A 25433-nucleotide genomic window follows, 5' to 3' on the forward strand; every position below is an offset into this window, starting at 1 on the left:
ACAGGAAGTCATAAAAAAATAGTTTTGGAAAGAGCAACCCCAAATTCCAAACACCTCCCACATATAAAGGTCATTCAAAGAGGCAGAAAAACTGGTGGTTTGGGCTCTAAAAAATGTGATGTTAGCATCCTAGCTTTCATAATTTTCAAAAATAGTTCAAGGAGAGTTTTGAATGAGTTTTGGGTATTTTGATTTACTTTATTAAAGATGCAACTTAACTTCTCTTGGAAAAAATTGCTTATATTTATATAATTCTGTTGCTTCATTATCTTTGAAACTAGAAGTAATAGAACTATATCTGTTCATCTTTCCAAAGAACCATCTCTGGTTACATTTTCTCTATTTTATATCTATTTTTTATTTCAATAAATTCCATTTCTGTCCATTATTTCATTATCTCTAATTACTTGGGACTTGGTTTTCTCCTCTTTTTATGTTTTCTTACAGTGGACTATTAGAGCATTTATTTTAGGCCTTTCTTCTTTTCTAATGTAAACATGCATAGCTATGAATTTTTCTCTTTTTCACTGCTATAGTTGTATCCCACAAATCTTGTAAAGATTCGTTTGAAGGCACATGTTTCCAGTCACTCAGGTGCCTCAGTAAAGAGGGCCTTAGCCATCCTATGCAATTAGTCACCTGGACCAGAAATATTGGACAGGATGAGAGAAATCTAGAAGAGGTAGCAGAGGAGGGAGATGAGGATCAATCAGAAGCTCAAGACCAAGGTGCAATGACAGGAACTAGTAACCCTCCTTTTGTCAATTTTCTTGGGAAACAAAACCAACCAGAATCCCATTGTTGTTTCCAGGAGAGAGAAATTTATACCATCAAATAAGTGGATCAGAACGTAAGAGGCATACTGTAGTCATCACAGTGGAGGGCCACTCTGGGCTGACCAGATCTTCTCTCAGGACTGAGCCACTTCTCCTCAGCCTCTGAGAAGGTTGCTGCTGAGACTCACAGCTGAGTTGCTCTCTGGAAACTGCCTTCAGCCAAATGGGGCCACTTTTCGTAAGTTTGTACCTTCTCAACTACAGCAGCTTGTACCCTATGATTGGTTGATGAATGGGTGCATAGGACTGGGCCTCACCTCAGTGCAGGTCAACTCTGGCATCAACCCTACACAATTAGCTGATGCTGCTCTGTGACTGTATCACAATTCAACTTCTCGCACTAAAAAATCCCATTTATCTCACTCTCAGGGTATTATATCCCAAAAGGTATGTCCCTAAAAGTATATCCCAACAAGCCACCTACACACAAGTCTTAGAATCTTAGGGCTTCTGAGGAACCTGACCTATGCCAGAAAATCATACTTCAATAAGAACTCAGATTTAAAAAGAAAAAGGTAATGAGATGATTTAATTATGAAAGAGAAACCCATATCACATTACTCTTTTTACCAAGAATAATTAAATTATTTCAGAAAAAAATAGGAGATCAATGATATCATCCTACCAGCAGGTACCAAGGAACATGACCTGGTAGGATGAAATTAGGACTATTCATTGACAGATGCATTAAATATTCATTAGAACATGCTGTGTGTGGAAAGAACACTTAGAGTTGCTGCTGTGGGTTAATCAGTGAGGGTGGATAATTTTCTCTAGGACTTGCTGATATAATTCAATTACTTGTTCTGAACAAGCTTCCAGCCTGAGGTTCCTCTGCAGCTGCCACCTTATATAAAGCCCCCTAAGCATGAAATATTGTCCTAAAGCAGGTTCTAATTTGCAGGTGCATTTTCTGTTCTGCTGACACCTCCTGTGAGACTTGCGGTCAGCTAGAGTCTAGAGTGTGTGCTGTTGGTTACTTCATGTAACATTTCATACCAGTGGACAAAGTCACCCTGACCCCTGTTGGAATGGATAGATGTGGGGCTTCTGTGTCAAATGTCATTTTCCTTGTGGACCAAGAACTGGAGGCTTGAAGCTATAGAAAGAAGACAATTTGTATCAGGTTGAGGTTCAGAACACCCTGCAGCTCATTTCATCATAGGACTTTTCCATGTGCCAAAGGACACTGCACTGGTTATACTGGATGTACAGTCAGCCGAAGGCAAACCTGCAGGCTACTTCTACCCAAGTTATCCATTGTCTTTACCATGCTCTTGTTTGCACCCAATCTTCTAGCCAATATTCTGGACTTTTCACTTTCTGATTTTCTCTAAGATGCCAATTCCACTTAATTTTTTATAATGACTTGCTTTGTCATAATAAAAGCACAGCATGTAGAATTCTCTGAAGGTAGAAATATTACCAATAAATGATTGTTAACCATGTGGTGTGAGTGGGACAAGTCATAACTCCTTCCCTCATCACCTTTGTTCAGAGAGAGAATAGAATGCAAAGGACCTGGTGCTATTAAGTCTACTTGGCAAAGAGCAACGATTTCAGCCAACGGGGTTGGTCCTGACATTGCAGGCAGGCCTTCTGTGGGCAGGAAAAAGCCAGGAGCATCTAGCACCATAATGGGGAATCTGTGGAGGGAAGTTCAGGAATTAGTCTATTGCTCCTAAAAGACAAACAAGTAACTTTGTAAATGACACAAATATTAGTTCCTTTGCAGAGAAGTGTCCTATGTAACCTCCAGGGAAAATCAATGTTTTCTCTTTTGTAGGGAGCTTAATTAGTGTGAGACAGAGTCCTCACTAGGGAACTCAGAGATGGGTTGTCTGAACAGGAATGAAAATACCCACTCTCAAATCGAATCAAGGATTCAGAGCATTCTGCCTCAGAATCCTGTGGTCAATTAGCTAACGGTTCATTTAAGGCATATTTCGTGGTTATAAAACTGAGAAATGTATCAAGAGACCAAACTTCTCCTTTGTGAGGCTGGGCTTTGTGAAATACAGTGAATGTGGAAACTGGTGGGAAAATCCTTCCACTTTCCAGACACTTGCACTGTGATATCATCAGAGTCTTGCCTATCCTTCCAACAGAGCTCACCATATGTCATCATTTTGGCCTGAAAAGTCTGGTAGGTCCCAATATACCACATTTGCTTGCCTGCTTCAGAAAAGAAAAAAGTATGGACTCTTCAGGTGTATTAAATGAAGAATAACCTGGGGTTATTTATTAGAGGCCATGTGTCCTACCTCCTTTGGGAGACCCTGGAGAAGATACTTGGTATAAGAAACATCAGAAACTCAATTCTTTAGAGTTTCACACAGATTTTCTCTACTTCTCTGGGTCCAAAAGAGAAAGAAGTTTTTAAAATATATAAAGTATGATTTCAAATGTATTCATAATATTACATATGCATAAGAAACTACACTAGGAGATTCATGAAAATACAAGTTATCTCAAAATATCTAAATATGAGTTTCTCTCTCTATATGTATGTGTATATATATATATACAAACACACACAGGCACATAAACATAGTTATATAGATGCAAACAATTATGTAAAAACCATATGATCTATATTATTAAATATAACATGTGGCATAATCTATAAATTATATAAAAATATAATTTACTTTCCCACAGTATTCTCATCTAAGTTAATGGCAACTCTGTCCTTATAATTTTTAGGACAAAAATACTTGAAGTCAATCTTTCCTCTGCTCTCTTTCTTATTTCTGACATTCAAATCATTAAAAAATATTGTTGTCACTGAATTCAAAATATTTCCAGAATCTGATTCCATTTCAACACTTCTACTACTATCAGCTTCTCCTGGCTCTTACGTGAACTAAAAACTACTCTCTCAGCTGAAACTGTTGTTTCTCTGCATGTTCTCACTTAGAGAAATCAGAGGAATCCTTTCTGAAACCTGAGAACTTATAGAATCATACATAGAAAGCCTAGATTGCTTTAACTAGACTACTCCAACCGAGACAATGGCCTTAGTAGTTCATCTACATTTTTGAAACACAGAGAACACTATCAGTGATTTCAGGCCTCTATTCAATGCTACCCCAGTGTTCCATGTATGGGCCATGGTACTGATATTTCATTTTTACCCAGTTTATAAATTGGAAGTGCCATAACTTACACACTGGTTTAAAGATTGAACCCCTTCATTTGCTACAGTAAGAGACCAAGATCAGATAATCATCTCACTCAGTAAATTGATGGCCCTCTGTGGCCCAAGAATGTGGCCTTCTGATGCTTTTCAAACAGATGTCCTGGCCACCTGAGAACCCTTGGAGTAAAAGACTGCAAGGTATATATCTTGATGAATCAACCTCTGAGGACGTCTCTGCTCTCAGGGCTGGGTTAATGCCTGACAGAGAGCTACCATGGGAATAGTGTCTCTCATTAGCATGAACTAATATGTATTTTTATGAACCCATTTTTTTTTTTCCAGGATATCTCTTTCTTTGTGTGAAGTTCAGTGTGGTGACTCAAATGGGTTGCAGCTGGCCTTGGAACTGCTGTGGAAAAAAGAACAGTCCACATTGTTGTGAACTATAGTACTACTAATAAGAAATAGTGCAGGCTCTTTTACAAACACTTAGAATGTCTGAGCAGAGCTGTCTGTTACTTAAGAGGAAGGATGGGGAGCCATACCCCAAATGTCAACAAAATAGTTAAAGGAGGAGTCTACTGTGTTATTACTCCTTAGACCCATTTAAGTAGATTTAATTCTGAGAAAATAAGGCTTCTCTAATTTAGATCTGAAAGGGAACTTTCAGATCATTTAGTCCAATGTTCTCACTTACATGATGAGGAATATGAGGCCCAGAAGGGCAAACTAACTTTTCCAAGTTTATCCCACTAATTAGAGATTTAACAGAGCCTGGAACCAAACTCCCAGGTTTCAATGTTTTTTCCTACCAACCAATATAGTGAGGCCTGGAAGGAATTTACTTATGAGTGGTATTTTACAACAAATTCCTGAGGGTTCCAATTATAATTTTACCCTTTAATCTCATCTTATGAATCTGTGACCCCTTATATAATAGTATTCAAACAAAACATGTACATAAATCAATCAACTTCAGATATCTCTTTTCTTAATTAATAGCTTCTTGAGATCTACATTTTATAGATATTTATCCCTCACATAAGTAACAGACAATAAATCTAAACTTTTAAATAATTCTTCAGCCTTAGTACCTCTGGTTCCTCTCTAACTACCTTAAATCTAGTTTCTAAATCAGTTTGGTTAGTCATTTTCTTCATATGATTGCTATGCTTCAGGTCCTTTTTTTTCTTCTTTTTTTTTCAGGCCAATCTAATTTTACTCCATTTCTCAGTCTATCCCAGAATGGCCCAGCGGTACATTCTTAAGCCTGAGGTGCTATACCTAAGCTGGGATTCTGGGTGAGCTTTGGGGTAAGTTCAAAGGATGTGGTGCTGGCCTGTGGGCTGTATATAGTTGTCCTAACACGAGCATCCAGAGGTCCAATCAAACCAATCTAGATAGAATGAATATGTGGGACATGCCAAATGTATGGGTGCTAGTGAAAATTATTCCTGAAGGAACAGAAGGCAGAGGGAAGACAAAAGCTAGAAAACAAACAGCAGGCTCAGGACAATGGGTCATCAAAGGTAGAACAAGAATTTAGGATGATCTATACAGCTTGTCCTATGAGATGAGTGGTGGCGGTGGTGGTGGGATCATAAGGAGTTATGATAGTCTTTACCTCTGTTTAGAAAATATTTCTGCCTCTCATCTCCTTCTCCCTTGGAAATGAGCAGAATATCTCTTCTTGGAAAAAGCTTTAACAAACTGTGTGCACTTCATGTTCCCATTTGCAGCCTCTTTGGTCACAGAAGCAGGTGTTGATCTGGAGCCTCTGTCAGCTTGAAAGAATGAAATAAGCATTTCCCCCCTTCCCCAATCCCCATCTGAAAACTCACACTGGACGAGAAGTACAGATGAGAAATAAACTTTTGTTGTTCCAGGTTCCAGGATTGTTTGTTATCTCAACATACTACCTTATCTCAATTGATATTGAACCTACATGTTCAAATTATTTTCCATAGCTAAAGAAGGATGAAGTATCCTTTAAGTTCACTGGCAAGCAAGTTTCCCTATGTACTAAAATCGCTCACTCCTACCAGGACCTAGCGGACAAGCATGTGAAGTGGAAATGGGGACTGCACGAATGGGTAGCACAGACTGTGATGAATTACAGGCTGATTAGCCAGGGGAAAGCCAACCATGACATGGCATTGGAGCGGCCACTTGGATTTCCAGAGTAGATCTATATTACCTGTCAGGAAGGTTATCTCCAGAGGATGTGTCCCAGAAGTTTGTTCTTCTCTAAGGCCAGTACCAGCCAACGAGAAGGTGTCTGAGATATGGTTCCACAGGGAACACATTGAGGATCCTGGCAGCCCTTTTTATCACTCCCACTTTCTGATATTTTATTCATTTTAGTAGCTTCTATTTCAAGGCACAGGCAGAAAAAATTAAGAGAAGTGTTAAGAAAATAAACACAATTTCCCCAAAACTCCTCAGAGATGGAAGAGATTGACTTTCAGTCAAGGGACCAGGGCCCTGGTCTCAGAACTGCCAAGTTTTGTGTGTGTGTGTGTGTGTGTGTGTGTGTTTGTTTTCTTTTTTAAATCTTACCTTGCCTTTACTTAACTCAGCTGCCAACATAGGATATATTAGGTTATTGTTAAGAGTCTAGTTCAGTACTAACATTCTTTGACTCTAAGCCATTTTATTACTTATAACTCTTGATAATTGAGTCAGCTGTATATTTGCAAAGAGGCCCCTAAAATACTTTATAATTTAATTTTTAAAAATTAAAAAAGGACCTAATGCTGTCAAAATTGTTTATGTTTTGAAAAAAGTCTAAAATGAAAACTTCAATCAACATAAAAGCTTCTCTAGTGCTTTTAAATTGTACTGTTGTTCTGAACTTCTTTACACAGTAGTTTGGATTGCCCCCCAAGGAGCCATAATTGACAAAAACCAAACTACATTTAGAATAATAGAGTTACTAATATGCGATATTATGATTCCATCAAGCTCTATCTTTGGCTGTTAATTGGAAAGGCACCAACGGATTCAAGTAAAGTTAGCTTTGCTTTAAAACATTTAAAAATTTCCAAGATAAATGGTATACCATAACCCATCTATTTGAGTGTGTCATTGAATCACCAGCTTTGTGGGACCATCGCAACCTGCATCTGAATTTGTGATTCATCATGTGCTGTATGAAAACACAACACGGGACTTTTCTAGTACTTTTACCAGGTGGGGATTTTTTTCATAGTCAGCAATTTCCTTCAATAAGGTTTCTTTGGGGTTTTAAATAATCCAAGAGATTGGAACTTCTTAGTCTCCACCAGACTTGATGATTGTTAGGCTAAGCTACCAAACATTCATTTATTCATGGTAATCTTGGGATGAAATGTGAGTATTCATCTTTCTAAGTTGCACAGTTTAAATTCCTCTTGAAGCAGATACTAAGATAAAAGTTTATATGCACTATAAACTATGAATGGTAGAGTCGAGCAGGGGAAAGAAAAAGCCAGTGTGAGGGTATATTGTTGAGTAAGCCACCACTATGAACAGCAGGTGCTCCATCTCACAGGATCCCAAAAAGATAAAAAATAAGTCTGAGATTTTTCTATCCTGGGGAAAAAGAAGGAAACATTTATTCATTACCTCCCATCCTCTATAATCCAAAAGTTGCCCCATGGGATACTTACAACTTTGCATTTCTGGTTTCCAGGACACCTCTTTCACTTAGGCAGTCAAAAGTACACAGTAGTGCACAAAACTGGCATCTCTGAAAAGCTCAGTGGAGGCTGTCTATCTTCTAGAGGCCAGTATGCAGTGGAAGATGTTGCTATGGATCTGGGATCCCTTCTGTATTCTTGTAATTGTATCCCTGATAACTGCATTCCTGGGTAGTTCATGCATGAGTACAGATATGTGGGTGTATGCCTACAAATGTCTTGTGGTACAGCATAAGAGAAGCTCTGGGCCAAGAAACAAGAGAACTTGGGTTGCACCTGTATGAGGTGGTTTGAAGGCTCTTATTATTAGAGATTTATTATTAAAACAATACTGAAATAAGGGTCACAGCCAAAAAAGATTTGAAGTGGTGCACAAAGGGAACCTAAAACAGTCAAACCCTTGAACCACTAAGATATGCTAATACACTCCACTGAATCCAATCCAGCAAAGTATTACATTGAAGATGGTAGCCAATCACAAACTCTGCAAATGATTAATACAAGAGGTAGTAGAATAAGCTAGAGTTCTTATTGCAGAAGTCTAGTCCTGAGACTGTAATGATATTTATCACCTCCCTCCTCCCTCAATTATTCTAGCATTCCCTCATCCTTCACCAACACTTAATTTGGTCTAAGTTTCTTGCTTTAAATGTGATCTGAATATTATGCATCAGTCTTTAATGGCCTTGCTTTACTGTATCTGTATCTTCATTGCTGCAAATGCCCATTAACCACTCTGAGTGAAAATGGAGGCACCAAGAAATGCCATAATGAATCCTCTCTGTCCCTATCATCTACATAGAATACTAGCTACTCAGGGTAACTGAAATCAATTACTGCCACCTGTATAAAAACCTTTTTTCTTTTTTCTTTTTTTTGCCTAGCTTCTACTGGCATGAGAAGCCCAAAGCAACCATGTGATAGTTCTAACTTCAAGTTCTTTAGAGCCTTACTGTATTTTTGGAAAGGAGAATTGCCCAAGAAACCTCAGGATCTCTAATCCAGCTTTGCTATGGACTGACTCCAGCAAAGATGCCATAGCTATTGTTGGTAGGCACGGATCCCCAAAGGACCCCAAAGTGACAATAATGAAAGTGTCCACAGATCACCTGTTGCTGCTGACCCCGAAAACCCCAGGTCTCTTAAGCTGTTCAAGCCAAAAACTGTTTCTGCTTGGGGCATGAGCGGCTGTGGATGAGATTTTGTGTGTTGGCCCTTGTGTCTCTTTCAGACTCCCATCTCTCCCTGGCAGACAGAATTCCCACTGATTTTCACAACCAGATGTTATGTGGGCACCTCTTCCCAGAGCTGATGCTCTGGGCTGGGATTTAAGGAAGCTGGCAAGTGAGTTTTAAGGCTTCTTCATTGGGCAGGCATGACAACTTCAGGAGAAAATTCCCCAACATCTTGAGATTGCTCTTGAGGTGATAAGCATAAAACAAGACAAATGCCCAACACAAGGCTCATTATTATTTGCTTCCTTCTCACTTCTCATGCCTTTATAAAACCTTATAGCCTTCCCTCATACAAATACAAAAGGACCTCCCACAACGGAAGCGTCAGTGATTCATAGTTATACATTTGTAGCCCATCATGCTTTCCAGCTTCCTATGTTGAAACTATAGGTCATTTTGAGAAATAAACACCAATGATATATGAAAAATCCAATTCCACTATAGATGTTAAATTTTAAATATATCTTTATTGATTTCAGAGAGAGGGAAGGAGAGGGAGAGAGAGAGAGAGAGATAGAAACATCAATGATGAGAGAGTCATTGATCGGCTGCCTCGAGCCCACAACCCGGGCATGTGCCCTGACCGGGAATTGAACCCTGATCGCCTGGATCCTAGGTCGACGCTCAACCGCTGAGCCACACCTGGCTGGGCTAGATGTTAAATTTTAAATTTAGTATGGGGTTTTCTCATTCCTTTCTTTTGCAAAACTGTCACCCAGGGAAAAAAAGAGATGAAAACCAGTGTTGACTTCCTCAGTTACCACCTCATAATGCTGTTTCCTTCTCACTCAAATCTCTAGCCTTTGGCTGATTTGTCATAGAGGCATGAATAACCATATTTTGACTCAGATCATCCCCAAGTGACTGTGGGCTCTGGGTAAGTGATTTAACAACCCTAGTGCCCTCTCTCCCCATTTATAAAACTGGAAAAAAGTTTTTTTTCCTAGCTTCCAAGATTTAGCCCTATATCTTTTAAGAAGTTTTCATGAGTAATTGCTGAGGCCTTATATTTATTAAATATTAAAAGGAAATGGCTTGGGAAGTATACAATAAAAAAATATGGTCAACTGATTGTCAAACCAAACACCTACCATTACATAAATAATGAGGTTAAATTGGTTAACTTGAGTGGAAACAAAGATAACCTAATTCTTGTAACACAGAATAATACTAACAATGGGCCATCCTGAGTAGTGTCTGTCTGTCATTTGACTTTTACTCTCTTCCATCTAAATTGTTAGCAAATGGCCGTGTTTTGGGCCAGCAGAAGCAGGAGCTTGAGATGGGACCAGACATCTGCTGTGTGAATAGTCCACAGAATATGAGAGTAATTGGCTCTTCTCTTTCTTTCCCACAGCCTTTATACAGAATAAGTCTTTAGTGATTTTGGGAGAGCAGGAATATTAGTTATACTTTCAGACTGAAAACTCCCCCTTAAACTTGTGGTTTTTAAATGTGCACTTTCCCTCTACCAAAAACTTGGAATTCCCTGGAGGTAAAGACAAGTGTTCTTTTTCTTTCTTTCTTTCTTTCTTTCTTTCTTTCTTTCTTTCTTTCTTTCTTTCTTTCTTTCTTTCTTTCTTTCTTTCTTTCTTTCTTTCTTTCTTTCTTTCTTTCTTTCTTTCTTTCTTTCTTTCCTTTCTTTCTTTCCTTCTTTCTTTCTTTCTTTCTTTCTTTCTTTCTTTCTTTCTTTCTTTCTTTCTTTCTTTCTTTCTTTCTTTCTTTCTTTCTCTTTTCTTTTCTTTTCTTTTCTTTTTCTTTCTTTCAAGGATTATTGTTTTACTCTAGGGAAAGGAATATAAATTCTAAACTTTTGAAAAATGACTGTATACACCTCATGATTTAACGCATTACCATGTGGCCAGCTTCATTTTTATAAAAAAGATCCATTTGAGTTAGGTCCCAAACTTTTAAGCATGAAAGAGAAAAATTGTTCTCACTTTTAAATGAAAGCAACATGGTAGCTGACAAATTATACCAAATATCTATAAAATGTATAATATAGAATCATAGACTGTGATGGGAAAGTTAGACAAGATGATATGAACCTGTTTAAAGACTTGTCATCACACAGCAAATCTAAGAAGTTACAGGGCAATAAGCCTATATTTATAATATGCATGAGTTAATGGAAAGACATTATTGTCTTCTGATTATTACAGTACCCTCATGGAAAATCAATATGCTATAAAGTGTGCTTCCTCCATTCTCTCAGCTGTAAAAGATGCTTGGTGGGAACCTTCTTCCAAACTGACCCCCTTGCTATGCACTGCAGATAATTAACCTTTTCTTCTCCCCTCCAGAAGTCACCATCCCTCTTCTTTCACCACAGACAGGGAGGTCACCTAGGACATCGTTCCATGCTGCCACCTGCCATTCTTCTTCCCATAGAAAGAAAGCAAGACTTTTTATTTATTTTCAGGCTTTTATGTGGATTAACCCATATTTAGTTTTAATTTTTCATCCCCAAACTGTAACTCCTTGATCAGTCTGCTAGATGTTAAAACCCAATAAAATGACCTCCACAGCTTTCTGCCCTAAATCTCACCTCCAGAACAATATATGAGCCAGGGCAATTTCTCTCTTCAAAAGAAAATGTAACCAGAGATGAAACCGAGTTTGCTCTGCATGGTTTTTATGTGCATGTGGTTTCCAGGGAAACCTCGCCCTGATATTTCTAAATGTTAGGATAGTAACTGGTACCCCTCAGATTCTGGCTTTGAACACATTAAAAATATTCATGGCATCAAGGAAAAGGGTAAGAGAAGTACTGAAAAAAAAACACAAAAGTTTCTTTTAAAATCAAATTTCATTTTTAAAAGATACATTCTAAATTACATTTAAAAAGGGCCACAAAGAGTGAAAAAGTAAGTCTAAAATTTAAGTGAGCATAAGAGAAAGAAGTTCCTTTGTTTAGGTGAGCAAATTAATATTTCTTTCAGGGTGGCTTTTCAGACTTCAATGTCAGGGGAAGACAATAAATTGCAAGTTTGAGGTTTCAATTGCCTGAGTACCTCTATTTTAAATGAAGGAGGGTCACAGAAGAGAGGAATGACAGGTATCCGACTCTATTAAAAACTACATTTCTAAGAAAGCCAAAAATATGAACTAATGAAAAGCAATTACCTTAACCCTTCAATTTTCATACATGGGGTATATGTTATGATGAGTAATATGAAATGACAATAAAAACAATTACCCCAAAGCAGTGTAGCTCTTTACTTTAATAAAGAATACAATTTACTTTTCCCTGAATTTATGACCATTTTCCTTATTATTCTTGTCCTGAATTTATTTCCTTTCTAACTATTAAAAATCTTCTTTTCATTTGGGGTCCTCTCCCAACTTATGCCTACTTAATGTTTGCTTCATCCCTCTTCTCAAGTGCACTTACAACGGGTAAGCTATTTTGTATTAATTTTATGTATGCAAAATATATCTTTCTAAATAATACTGCAACTTCTTTGGAAGTAAAATGTTATCACTGGATAATATTCCCTCTCTATAGCTAAAGTGTTGCCTGATCTTAACCTTTTATTGTTAGAACATTAATTTAAAAATCAAGTCATCAACTTTCAAAATAAAATGGCAGGAATGGAAACAGCTCTGTGGCAGAAGGAAAGAGGGAGAGAGGAAGAGGGAGAGCAGAGATCAAGCACAAGCTCTATCATCTGACCCCTCAAGTGCCTCTGATCAAGAGTTAAAGCTCGGCAGGCTCCCATCTGGATTAGTGACTTCTCCCTGTGGGCAGGAAGTGAAGTAGAAAGGAGCAGATTTCCTCCTTTGATATTGATTGAAAGGAAAGGAGTATTGGTAAAATTTTTCACTATGTGGTCTCAAGGAGGAATTTAGGGAAAAACAAAGTGTTCATTCCACAATCATTTTGATATGAAGTTATCATCATCATCATCATCATCAGTATGCCTTTCTGGAAAGCATGGTCATGTTTTAATTCACATTTGATTCTAATTACCAAGCGTAGTCCTTGGCATAAAGGGTTTTTTTATTATAGGTTTCTTTGTTGAATTGGAGGGTGAGACAGTAAGAGTATTACAGGCTGTCCCAATCCTAGGTCAGGTTTTTCTGGGAAAGGTAGGCTTCAGCCCAGACTTAAAAGCAAGGCATAGCAATTAGATGCACAGACATGAGGAGAGGAGTCATTCTAGTCTGGGTATTCCAAGTGCACTTGGAGGTGATGAAAACACCTGAAATGCCATGAATATGTCACTCAAATTTTTAAAAAAATGATCTTTTTAAATTCTTACAACAATCTACATAATTCAAAATTTGAAGTAAAATATTAGACCTGAAATTTATGATTTAGACATGGCTTTCATAAACTAACTGAATAATTGTGATCCTTTATCTCATGTTGTGAAAATGGCAACCTTTCAATTCCTCCAAGCATCATGGTGCAGATGGTCTTATATTGCACAGCCAACAACTGTCACTTTATTTTCCCAATATCTAAGAGACAGAATGATTGTATCTACATCAATCATCTTGAATAATAGAGACAAAAATCACTGCATTATTGCAAAATAAATGTCTCTCACTTTCTGGAGAAGTGTCTGTCATTTGCATCTGATTTGTGATAATGTAGGAGACAATCCGTCATGTGACAACATTCTATTCTATTCTGGTGGGATATGAACAAGTTTTCACAGGATAAGCAAAAAGGTGACTCATGACTCCAGAAAACTCTTTTTTTTTTTTTTTTTAGGACAAGAGAGTGTTCCAACAAATATCAGACAGAATTACTCAATTGTCTAACACTATGGCAATATCTCCATGTACCAAATGGCTTAAATGTGTTGAGGGGTGGGACAAGAAAGCTGAATGCTTACTCAAGCATCTTGTTCTCTGTGGATATTTTGACAGCCTTCAGTACGTCCATAGCCTGTGGTTTTAACTGAGATCATAGCTACAGGCTTATGTGATATAATTTTGCTGTCTTAACAATTATGTCAGTCTAATCTGCAAGACTGAAATTGGCTATTCTCTCAGAAAATTAAAAAAAAAAAAAACAACTGAGAGGGAAAGAGAAGAAATATTTATTAATTTGTCTCTCCCAATAGCCAGATGGGTTAAGCAGGTTCACAAATACCAGTTCCAATATTTAAGACTGCTTAATAAACAATAAATTGGATCAGTAGGTATTTTCTTTGCTTCTTGCTTCCTAACATACATAGCTAATGACTATATATGAAGTAATGTTTTTTTTAAATGATACAGCTATTTGAATATTTTACTCTTTTAACTTAAAACATCTTACACAAAGATATAATTATACTAATGATCAGATAGAGTTACCCCTAAGACATGGGTGATATCTTCCAATTTTATAGTACCAAATGTGGGACTAGATATATTCTTGGCACTTGGTAAATCATTTGGGGTTGATTAAAGTACAGTGGTCTTTGCCTTTTGCCTGACATTAATATTGACTCTTTTCCAAATGGGCAATATATATAAAAATATCCGAACAAAAATTGAGCCGTGTTTTATATTTGCTTTTTTCTTTTTTAACTTTTTCATGTAGCACACCCATTTTGTTGTTTTGGAGTTATAGGCCAATGGAAAAAGTACAGTTTTCCATCTTATTAAAATTAAGAACTTTCTCAGCAGTAAGTTAAAAACAGCTGAACAAAAACACTTCAAACTTGGCAGGTGGCTAGGACTCCTGAGAAATCATGTCATAGTTAAGTTCCAAAAAAATATTTGAAATTAAAGTTTAGAGGTTTTTAAAGGTCCCTTCTGAGTCCAAACTTTTGGCAGATGTCAAGATTTTAAGAAATTGTTTTGGAAGAGAGGAAACCAGCCCAACACTCTTTTTCATCCCTGCTCAGAAGGATTAAGGCAAAGACTAAATCAGCAATGGGGTTGGAAAGACAGGTATCCTACCATAATAACAGAAATATCTTCATTCCTGTGGCCTAATGATTGACATGTCAGAGGTGGCATCGTGCAACTGGAATCATCTTAGCCAAAAACTCTAGCCCCAACTTTTAATCATTAGCTACATAAAATTTTAAAAAAACCCTTATCTTTTCTGGGCTTTAGTTTTTCCATGTGTCCAATGTAGATCACAGTAACAGCAGTTGGGCTTTAACTGAAATATTTTTTAAAGATACTTTGAAAAGATGAAAGGAAGTTAAAATTATTATGCATAATTCCCCCTCCCCCCCATACTACTAAACAGAATCATTGCAGTGTCTCAAATTTCCTATTTGGTTTTGTTAGCATACGCTTGACTTAAACAATAAAAGAAAGTCTGAGCTCCTATATATTCCCCAATCCAGCAGTTGTGATTGTTTTTTCAGTGCCATGGAAGTCATCGGTCCAAGATGAGTCATTTTAAAGGCTGATGTCAAGATGATGAAATTAGTCATATGGCCAATCTGATTTGGGTAATCAAATGATCAAAATGTCTGACCCAACTGAATTAAATTTTAATCATTTCTATTTTTAACTTTGTTAGTCACTTGAGTTTTCACTAAGATTATGAAATTCAAGCCACATTGGTTTTCAGGGAAGAAATGAAACAATAGACAAAATAAAAACTAGTGTAACGATTGTAAGCAATGAGGGTAGAAGCAACATTTAAGAAGTTTTAAGAGAAAAGTGAAATGTTCGTCCTCACCTTCATCAACATATTTATTACACATAAAATGAGCAAGGCATTGCAAAACACAGGATGATACTAAAAGAATCATAAAATCTAGAACTTGCACTTTAGAAGTTTATAATATAGAGGTAATAGAATATGAACCACAAAGATTAATAATACTAAATAGAGTTTTGTTGTGTCTCAAGTGAATGATGTGGATGATTGGTGTTAAAGGAATTTAGAAGATTGAAATAATGTTATATATCATGGATGCCACTAGAACACAAATAGGATATTATTCTTATCTCATTGGATAGTGAATGATCCACTGACCCCTGTCAGTCATGTTTGGGACCTCTAATTTGTTGCCAGATTTGTTTTCCATTTGTACAAGAGCTCTGTCTCCCCTTTAACCCAGGGTTTTGCAGGACTTTTGTACATTCAGGAGAGTAGATTTGTGGTCGAGAATTGTTGTCCACTTGGGGCTATTGCTCATTCATTTTGAACTGTCACTGAAATCCCCAGTCAGCATTAAGCAGCAGGTAGAGGGTGGGGAAGGGCTATTTGAGACTTTGTTCCTTTACTGCAAGAAGTGACTTTAAAAAAAATTCCTTATTTTTCAATTACAGTTGATGTACAAGATTATATCAGTTTCAGTTGTATAACCCAATGATTAGACATTTATATAACTTATGAAGTGATCGCCTCCATAAATCTAGTACCCATCTGACACCATGCATAGTTGTTACAATATTATTGACTATATTCCCTATGCTGTACTTTACATCCCCATGACTTTTCTGTAACACCCAATTTGTATTTCTTAATCTTTTCACCTTTTTCACCTATACCCCCAAGCCCCTCCCATCTGGCAACCATCAAAAAGTTCTCTGTATCTATGAGTCTGTTTCCATTCTGCTTGCTCATTTATTTTGTTTTTTTTTTTTTTTTAGATTCCATATGTAAGTGACATCATATGGCATTTGTCTTTGTCTGACTCATTTCACTAAGCACAATACCTTCTAGGTTCATCTATGGTGTTGCAGATGGCAAGATTTTATTCTTTTTTATGTCTGAGTCATATTCCATTGTATCAATGCATTGTTTCTTTATCTGTTTATCTATTGATGGACACTTAAGTTGCTTCCATATCTTGGCTATTGTAAATAATGCTGCAATAAACATATGGATGCACATATATATATCTTTTCAAATTAGTGTTTTGGGTTTCTTCAAATAAATACCCAGAAGTGGAATTACTGGGTCCTCCTTTATCTCTTGTTATAGCCTTTGTTTTAAAGTCTATTTTGTCTGACATTAGTATTGCTACTCTAGTTTTTGTGTGTGTTTATTTCCATTTTCATGAAATAACTTTCCTATCTCTTTGAGTCTGTGGCTGTCTTTTGATCTGAAGTGAGTCTCTTGTAGATAGCATTATGTAAAGGTCTTGTTTTCTTATCCATTCAGCCACACTATGATTTTTGATTGGAGCATTTAATCCATTTGCATGTAAAATAATTATTGATAGATATGTATTTATTGGCACATTAGTATTCATATTTTTAATCTTTTTTCCCTTTCTTTTTCTTAAAGAAGAACCTTTAACACTTCTTATAATACTGGCTTAATGGTGATAAACTCCTTTAGCTTTATCTGTCCTTCAATTCAAATGATAGCCTTGCTGGGTAGAGTAATCTTGGTTGTAGGCCCTTGCTTTTCATCACTTTGAATATTTCATGCCACTCCCTTCTGGCCTTCAAAGTTTCTAAGAAATCAGCTGTCAATCTTATGGGAGCTCCTTTGTAGGTAACTGTCTTTCTCTTGCTGCTTTTAAGATTCTCTCTTTGTCTTTAAACTTTGCCATTTTAATTATAATGTGCCTTGGTGTGGGCCTCTTTGAGTTCATCTTGTTTGGGACTCTCTGTGCTTCCTGGATTTGTATGTCTTTCTCCTTCACCAAGTTAGAGAAGTTTTTAGTCATCATTTCTTTAAATACGTTTTCAATCCCTTGCTCTCTCTCTTCTCTTTCTGGTATCCTTATGACACAGAAGTTTTTACGCTAGATTTGGTCCCAGAGGTCCCTTAAATTATCTTCATTTTTTTAATTTTTTTTTTTCTTTTTGCTGTTTTAATTGGGTATTTTCTGCTGCCTTGTCTTTCAAATTTCTGATTTGACTCTCTACTTTTTCCAAGCTGATGTTGATTCCACCTAGTGTATTCTTTATTTCACTTAATCTTCATTTCCAAATAGTTCTTTTTAATGTTTTCTACATTATTTTTTTTTTTATGCTCTTGACGTTCTCAATAAGTTTCTTGAGCATCCTTATAACCATTATTTTGAATTCTATCTGGTAGTTTGCTTGTCTCCATTACATTTAGTACTTTTTTCCAGAGATTTCTTCTGTTCTTTCATTTGGGACATGTTTCTTAGTCTCTCATTTTGGATGCCTCTCTGTTTTGTTTCTATGCATTAGGTAGGTCTTTTATGTCTTCCAGTCTTGGTAAAGTGGCCCTATGTCGTAGGTGTCCTGTAGGGCCCAGTGGTGCAGTCTCCTCCTTCACTCAAGCCAGGTGCTCCAGGTGTGCCCCCACCCCCTGTGTGGATTGTTTGAACCTTCCTTTTGAAGTTGAACCTTGATTGGTGTTAACAGGTCAATGAGATAGGTTGACCTTCCAGGGCAATTGGGTACAAGGGCTGGCTGCTGTTCAGGAGACAATCCCATGAAGCTGAACTGACTTTAGTGGGGCTTTGGCGCCTGCTTAGTCTTCTCCTTGAGTGTGTTGCTTGTAAAGGTGGTTGGGTGGTGGTCTGAAGCTGGCCACAATGTACCTTGGCTTTGAGCCTTCTGGGAGGTGGAGACCAAGGCCAGCTTCCACTTGTGTTCTGTCCAGTTTCACCTGGATAAACTACAAAGCCATCTATAGATGGATGCTACTTGTGTTGGGCTTGGAAGTGCCAAGTAGAGGCCAAGCAATACACCGAGTCCAGCTGCTGCTAGTGCCGGGCCTGGGGCCACTTAGCAAGAGGTATAGGACATGCCCAGGTTAGACGCTGCTTGTTTGGGGTTTGTGGACCTTTGAGATATTTTAGCAAAGCCTACAACATGAGCCAAGACAGGCCATTTGTATGGAAAAGCCACTGGAAGTGGCTTGGTGGGCCCACAAGCTGGTTGAAATGGGGTCTCAGGAAATCACCAAGGCTAGGAGAACAGTGTGGGCTAAGTCCGTGGAGATTCAGATATGGCGCATACAGAGGGATTGCTTAGCAAAGGAACAGCGGCTTGTACTCGCACTGCTGCCTGGGAGAAAGCTGCACCTCCAGCCCTCATCCCCAAACCAGACAATTTAGTTCCTCCCAGTGTATCCCTGGCAATTTTCAAGCTGCTGCCCCAGCACTAGAGATCAAAAGAGTGAGTCATGTAAGTCTGTTTGCAGGCCCTTTAAAAATAACATGTGGGCCCTACCCGGTTTGGATCAGTGGCTAGCGTGTCTGCCTGCAGCCTGAAGGGTCCTGGGTACTAGTCTGGCCAAGGGCATGTACCTTGGTTGCAAGCTGGATTCCCTGCCCTGGTCAGGAAGTGTGTGGGAGGGAGCCAATCGATGTGTCTCTCTCACATCTATATTTCTCTCTCTCTCTTCTCTTCCTTCCACTTTCTCTGAAAAGCAATGGGAAAAATATCCTCAGGTGAGAGTTAAAAAATTAAAGAACATGTGGGACTCCATCAGCCCTCCATCTCATTCAGCCACAATCTCCTCTGTCTTCTGGTGCCTTCTCTTCCTGGCATTGGAACTCTGGGTTGGGGAGCCTGATGTGGGTTTGGGACTCCTCGCTCCTCATGGGGGATCTGTGTAGCCGAGAAATCCCTCTAGATTTTTAACCATCACTTGTGAGTGTGGGCCCATTCCCTCCCATGACTCTGTCCCTCCTACTAGTCTCCATGTGGCTTCTTCTGTATATCCTTAGTTGTAGCACTTCTGTTCAGCTAGATTTCAGGTGGTTCTCAATAATGGTTGTTCTGTAGTTTAATTTTGATGTGGTTATGGGAGGATGCCAGTGCCACATTTATCTATTCTGCCATCTTGCCTGGAAGCAAAAAGTGGCTTTTTAGTTGGTGGCTCACATAGCTCCATAGCTAGTCAAAAGGTATAGTTACTATCAAGTTTTATATCTCATCCCCCAAATCAGATTGATTCTGTAGGACAGATGTAAATTCTAGGGATTAATTTCACCATCAGGACTCAATTTTATTAGCACATTATAAAAGAGTATGCTAATCAAACACATATATTTACATTGAAAATGCTTTGCAGCATTGCTTGTAATGGGCAAAATGACATTTCTAAAACATACCCCAAATGATTAACCTTGTCATTTTCCAATCCTTTGCCACTTAGCCTATCTATGGAGATCTATGCTGCCAACATTTTTTATTTTTTTTTGAAGATGCCTGCTAGACAACTGATAGAGTACAATGGAACAGCAATTCTTAGCCCACAGAGCTGGAGAGCCACTTAATCAGTGAGGAGTGCACTGGCAGTGATATGGACTGAGATTGCTTTAAAATAGCTAAGCCACAACCCAGAACTACTGCTGAGTGATAAGACTGCATGCATAACCCAGAGAAAGAACAAAGCCTACTATTCTTTCTCTTAATTGTGTGCTTTTCAGAGTTATTAATTCCTTATGTTGGTACTAAACTTTCTTTTTCTTGATTTTAGAGAGAGATAGGAAGAGAGAGAAACAGAAACATTGATTTAGTTGTTTCACTTATTTATCTATCATTGGTTGCTCCTTGTATGTGCCCTGACCGGGGATTGAAACTGCAACCTTGGCATATCAGGATGATGCTCTAATCAACTGAGCTACCCAGCCAGGGCTGGTATTAAATTTAATTTTCTTCCTCTTTTACGACATTTAATTTTCATCACCCATGAAATGGGTTGGGCATATATAACATTTTTATTCTATAGGTAAGGAAGCCTGGGTCAAGGGATTTAAAAATATACTCCACACTTCACTTTGTCAGGAGCAAAACAGAAAACACTACCCAAATCCTTTACTTCCAGAACCACTCTTTTCCTATTGCACAACACTGCTTACTAGTTGTTCCAAATATAGATGAGTCAACATTCATTGCTTAGATACTAATGCCAGTTTTTCATAGTTTCTTATCTTCCAAATCAACAGCGCATAGATACACATTTTTCTTATAATCATTACGTGGCAAGCTCCTTTTTTGATATAAGAAAATTCTGATATTTATCTAAATATTGTTTATTGGGAGTGATATGTCTTAGAACACAAAACTTTGAGATAATTTCTCTCACTCACTAAACATTCTCAATTATCTAGACTTAAATATTAGTTAATATAGGAATCTCTCCAATAACAACTCTATAGGTCAGTATGTGCTAGGAAGAAATGAATAGTGGATGGAAATTTCCATGAGACTCATCTTCATTACTCAGGGAACCTGCAATGGAGCTAAGCTAACATCCAGAACCACCTAAGGAACATTTTACAATGCATGTGAAAATGTAAATATAAATTGATAATCTAAGCATCTATGAAATATGAAGCGTCAGAATAGTCAGAATGATATGAGATTAGTTAGTAAAGATAATTTCTAGGAAGAAATATTCAAGCCTTATTTCAAAGGGAATACAATATTTGGATTTCTATAGTGATGTGTTTGTATATGGATTTCACACCAATGAAAGAAAATGAGAAACTTTCAGTAAATAGTATATTCTTCTTCCAAATCTAGACTCAGTCTTTAGTAATGGTCACCCTGACCCACAGCAAACCAAACAACCCAACTTATGCTCAATTACCTTTGTGGTTACTACATTATATCATTATAATTTTATGTAGAATGTTTAAAGCTTAGGGAGTAGAATCAGGTAGGCCCAGGTTCAAATCATGGCTATTCTAACCTTTAACTTTGTACTTGAGCAAATGGCTAAAACTTTCTGAGCTCAGCTTTTTCATCTATAACTTGTGAATGAGTTTACCGACCTATAACACAATGGGGAAGTAGGGGAATAATGTATATGAAGTTCTTAGCATAGCGCTTGTCTTCATAACTCCATGCTACTGACATCCAAGCAGATGTCATACTTCTGTCTGATGGAGATGATAATAAAACTTTTTATTCCTTTCATTAAAAGTGCTTAAAATTCAGGACTGGAATTCAACTGAACTTTGCAAACTTCCAACTTTTGTACCACACGAAATCAGTAGATAAGACTGATCATATCCTGTGTTAACTATTAACTAATGCCTTAATATGACTCATGCCAATTGCCTGGAATTCTCTTCTATCAATTCAGAATGTCCATATATTTTTGAACTGTGTTATGTAATGTGACCCCTACCCTAATAATATAACAAGAGGAATGTTTGGTCTTAGTTTAGAGAGAGATCTGGTACAGATTTTAGTCATACTCTCCTTTCCGCATCACCCTCAGACCCCTAGATTTCTGGAATATACTGCTTAAAATTAGATTAGTGGAATTTGAAAGTTTTAGGCCATTGAAGGACAGGAGTAGTATACTGGGTAAATTGGATGGGGCTGCCCACGTAGGATCACACAGGCACCCCTTCTCTCAGATAGCCACTGGGAGATGTTTGGCCTTGATCAATTAAGATATAAAATATAAACTTTGTCCTCAAATAACTTTTGAACGTGTAGGAGATATATTCATTGATATTTATAAGGATAGAAATTCCTTTCAGATATGAGATTCTGATTCAGTGCTGGAGGTGATCAGAGATGAGAATGATTAATTCAGATTCAGTATAGAAAATTCAATTTAGGCATGGGAGAATGAATAGAATTCTAAGGCTTATTTCTAAGGCACACTTTCTGCTACAGTTAGGACTATAGAATATAGTAGGTAAAGGAAATGACATTTTTAAAGAGTCAGAGAAATAAGAAAACATGATGTTTTGGTTGATCTTTCAATATTGGTTGAGGTACAAGCTTTCTTTTATGAAGAGAGTCCAATGTGTATGGTTGGGACGATGCTGTGCTGGAGGGATTATCTTGCTGCATTTTTTAATTTTTATTTTTTTACTTTCAACATTTTAATTGTGAGAAACTTAGATAAGTTGCTCATTATTACAAATAAAATATATTTTTCTGTAATTTCTTGCTGCATTTTAAAGACAGGATGAGTCTTATTACTTAATCTTACATTCATTTAATATATTGCATTTATTCTGTGTCAGGCCATGTATTTGGCACATTTTGGAAGATAATGCAGTCATTTATATCCATACATTACTTGCTTTGCTTAAAAACAACACAGAGAAGTTTTGTTTGCTTGTTTAATTTTTGATTATTTCAAGTTCAGCTGAGAAACCAGGAGGTAGAAGGCTTTTCATAATACAGAATTGAGCAGAATAATTTGGGACACTATGGAAGGAACTAGATGGACATTCATGTCTGCTCATTCCTTGAATCAAAGCCTGAAAAACAAAAAACAGAGTCATAGCCTATAAGTCCTTCCTGCCATTAATGTGACATATTTCTTCTTTGCTATAAAGGTTAAAAGAGCTGTAGAGGAGAGATTCTCTGAAAAATTTTAAAAGGCATTTGACATCTGCTAAGCAATTGTCACAAAATTGAAAAAAGATATCTGGGGATCAGGTTTCTTTCTGGGAGACTCTTGTACCACCCCATCTACCCTGAAACTGCCTCTGGAAACCAGCTCTTCAGCCTCACACTTGATGGCAGTGCTCTGCAGCAAATCCGGGAAAGGGCTCAGACACGTCCTGACAGCCCGCACCCAGATTTATTGGGAGGCCAGGCTCCATTTGAATGTGCACATTATGCTTATTGAGAGTCATCAATGCTTTGTCAAACTGTACAAATGTCTTTTAAATGACCATTAAACTAAAAAGACAGTGAAATGTAAGAGCCAGGACTGAATGCAGTCATAATAATGTTCACCCCTATATCTGAGTTCCCAAATCATCCATCCACAGAAAGAGCACAATCAGCATGAAAAATACAAAGGAAAGATAGTAACCGTGGGGTCTCTTTTCGGATCTTGGCTCACTGTTGTTGGCTGTGTTCCCTAGTTATGCTGGCAGACTGAGGGTAAGCGGTGAGGGGTTAGAGATTGTAGGATCTGTCACTCTTTCTAACTGTGTCATTTTAGAAACCCAAATCTTTGGAGAGAAAGGTGTCCATGGAGAAAAAATACAATAATAGGAGAAGATGGAATTGTCTGAGGTATATGTAAATATTTAAGTATAAATATTTGTGAGCATGCTGTCTATAGACAGCCACATCTGTGTGTGTGTGTGTGTGTGTGTGTGTGTGTGTGTGTGTGGTGTGTGAGCTCAGCCAGATATTTATTTCTGGATATACTGTTGAAAATATATCACAGAAACATCCAAATGTCTATCCCAAATGCTGTTCATGACACTAGATAATTAAATATTTGTAGTTGCATCAGAGAAGCAGAATCAATAGCAGGCTTTCCAGTGGAAAGTCTGTACCTATTCATACTTTTGGCATTTGTTAGTTTCAGATGGTATTGTTGCTGATCAAATTTATGAAACATTTCACTCAAAATCGTGAAGTGCTTAAACTTGGCTACCATTATTATGCAAATCATAGTCTCGGCTGCCACTCTTCCTGAGGTAGGGCAAAGATATGAAAGAATCTACACAGGTTCATGTGAAATGCTGGTTTCCCAAAGATCAGATTCATTGGGTCCATGGAACCCCTTAGTCTATTCAATAAATACAGCAGGTAATAATAGGATCAGCTCCCTATACAGTGCCCATCTTTGATTTCTTTCAGAGCCACTCTCAACCTCAGCCAATCGTTCTGTCCTTCTAGTCATTGGTCATAAGAAAAGCTAGATGAAAGCATATATAGCAAATTGGTCACTACCCCTGAGGCTAGGACTTGGAAGATAGTTAATAATACTGATGGCTAGCTTTTGTTCAGGGACTTGCACTACCCAAGGCATAGTTCTAGTCTGTTTCTGTCTCTCTGTTTCCCTGTCTCTGTCCCCCATCCCACCCCATTCTCTATCTCTCTTTCCTTTTTTTCTAGCAATAGCCCTATGAGAAAAATATGGCAGATTTTATTATAATTCATGTATTCTTGTAGGAAAAATGAAAATACAAAGAAGTCATTTGCCTCAGCTAAGACTGAGAAACCAGTAGAAGGAATAGTCAATATTTGTGAAGAATAGAAAGCACAAATTTATACTTTTACTGGTAAAATTGTCAATTTTATTAAAAAATATATTAAAAGAACTAATTAGTGGAAAATAAATATCATGATTATAAATAAAACTATCTGTTATCCCCCACATATAAGAAGGATCATATAATATTTATTTGCCTTTCTCTGTCTGACTTTTTCACTTGCATAATATCCTTGAGGTCCATGTCACAAGTGTCAGGATTTTATTTTTTATATCTGACTAGTGATACATTATATATCTCACATCTTCTTCAACCATTCAACCATTGATGGACACTTAGGTTGTTTTCCATATCTTGGCTATTCTAAATAATGCTGCAGTGAACATGGGGATGCATATATCTTTTCAAATTAGTAGAGGGACAGTCTGGTCTTCAGGAATAATTTTCAGGATTGGAGCAGTTTAAACTGTAAGAGCAAATGGGAGTGGGGTAACTGATGAGTATGGTACCAGAAAACGTATAAGGGACTGATTTAAGAACAAAGAGAAAGTGTTGGTTATGAATAGGAGAAGTTGCAGATACATTTCTCATAGTGCAGGAAATGATCCCTCTGTGTGTGTGTGTGTGTGTGTGTGTGTGTGTGTGTGTGAATATAGAGGGTTGTGAGCTCTCAGTAGAAGTTACTGAGAAGATGAGGCAGGTCACACTTGATTACTTCAGTTTTCTGGAATAAGTAAGAGACAAGTTTTCTGATT

The sequence above is a fragment of the Miniopterus natalensis genome, chromosome 7 (genome assembly GCF_054644295.1).
Source record: "Miniopterus natalensis isolate mMinNat1 chromosome 7, mMinNat1.hap1, whole genome shotgun sequence".
Taxonomy (NCBI): Eukaryota; Metazoa; Chordata; class Mammalia; order Chiroptera; family Miniopteridae; genus Miniopterus; species Miniopterus natalensis.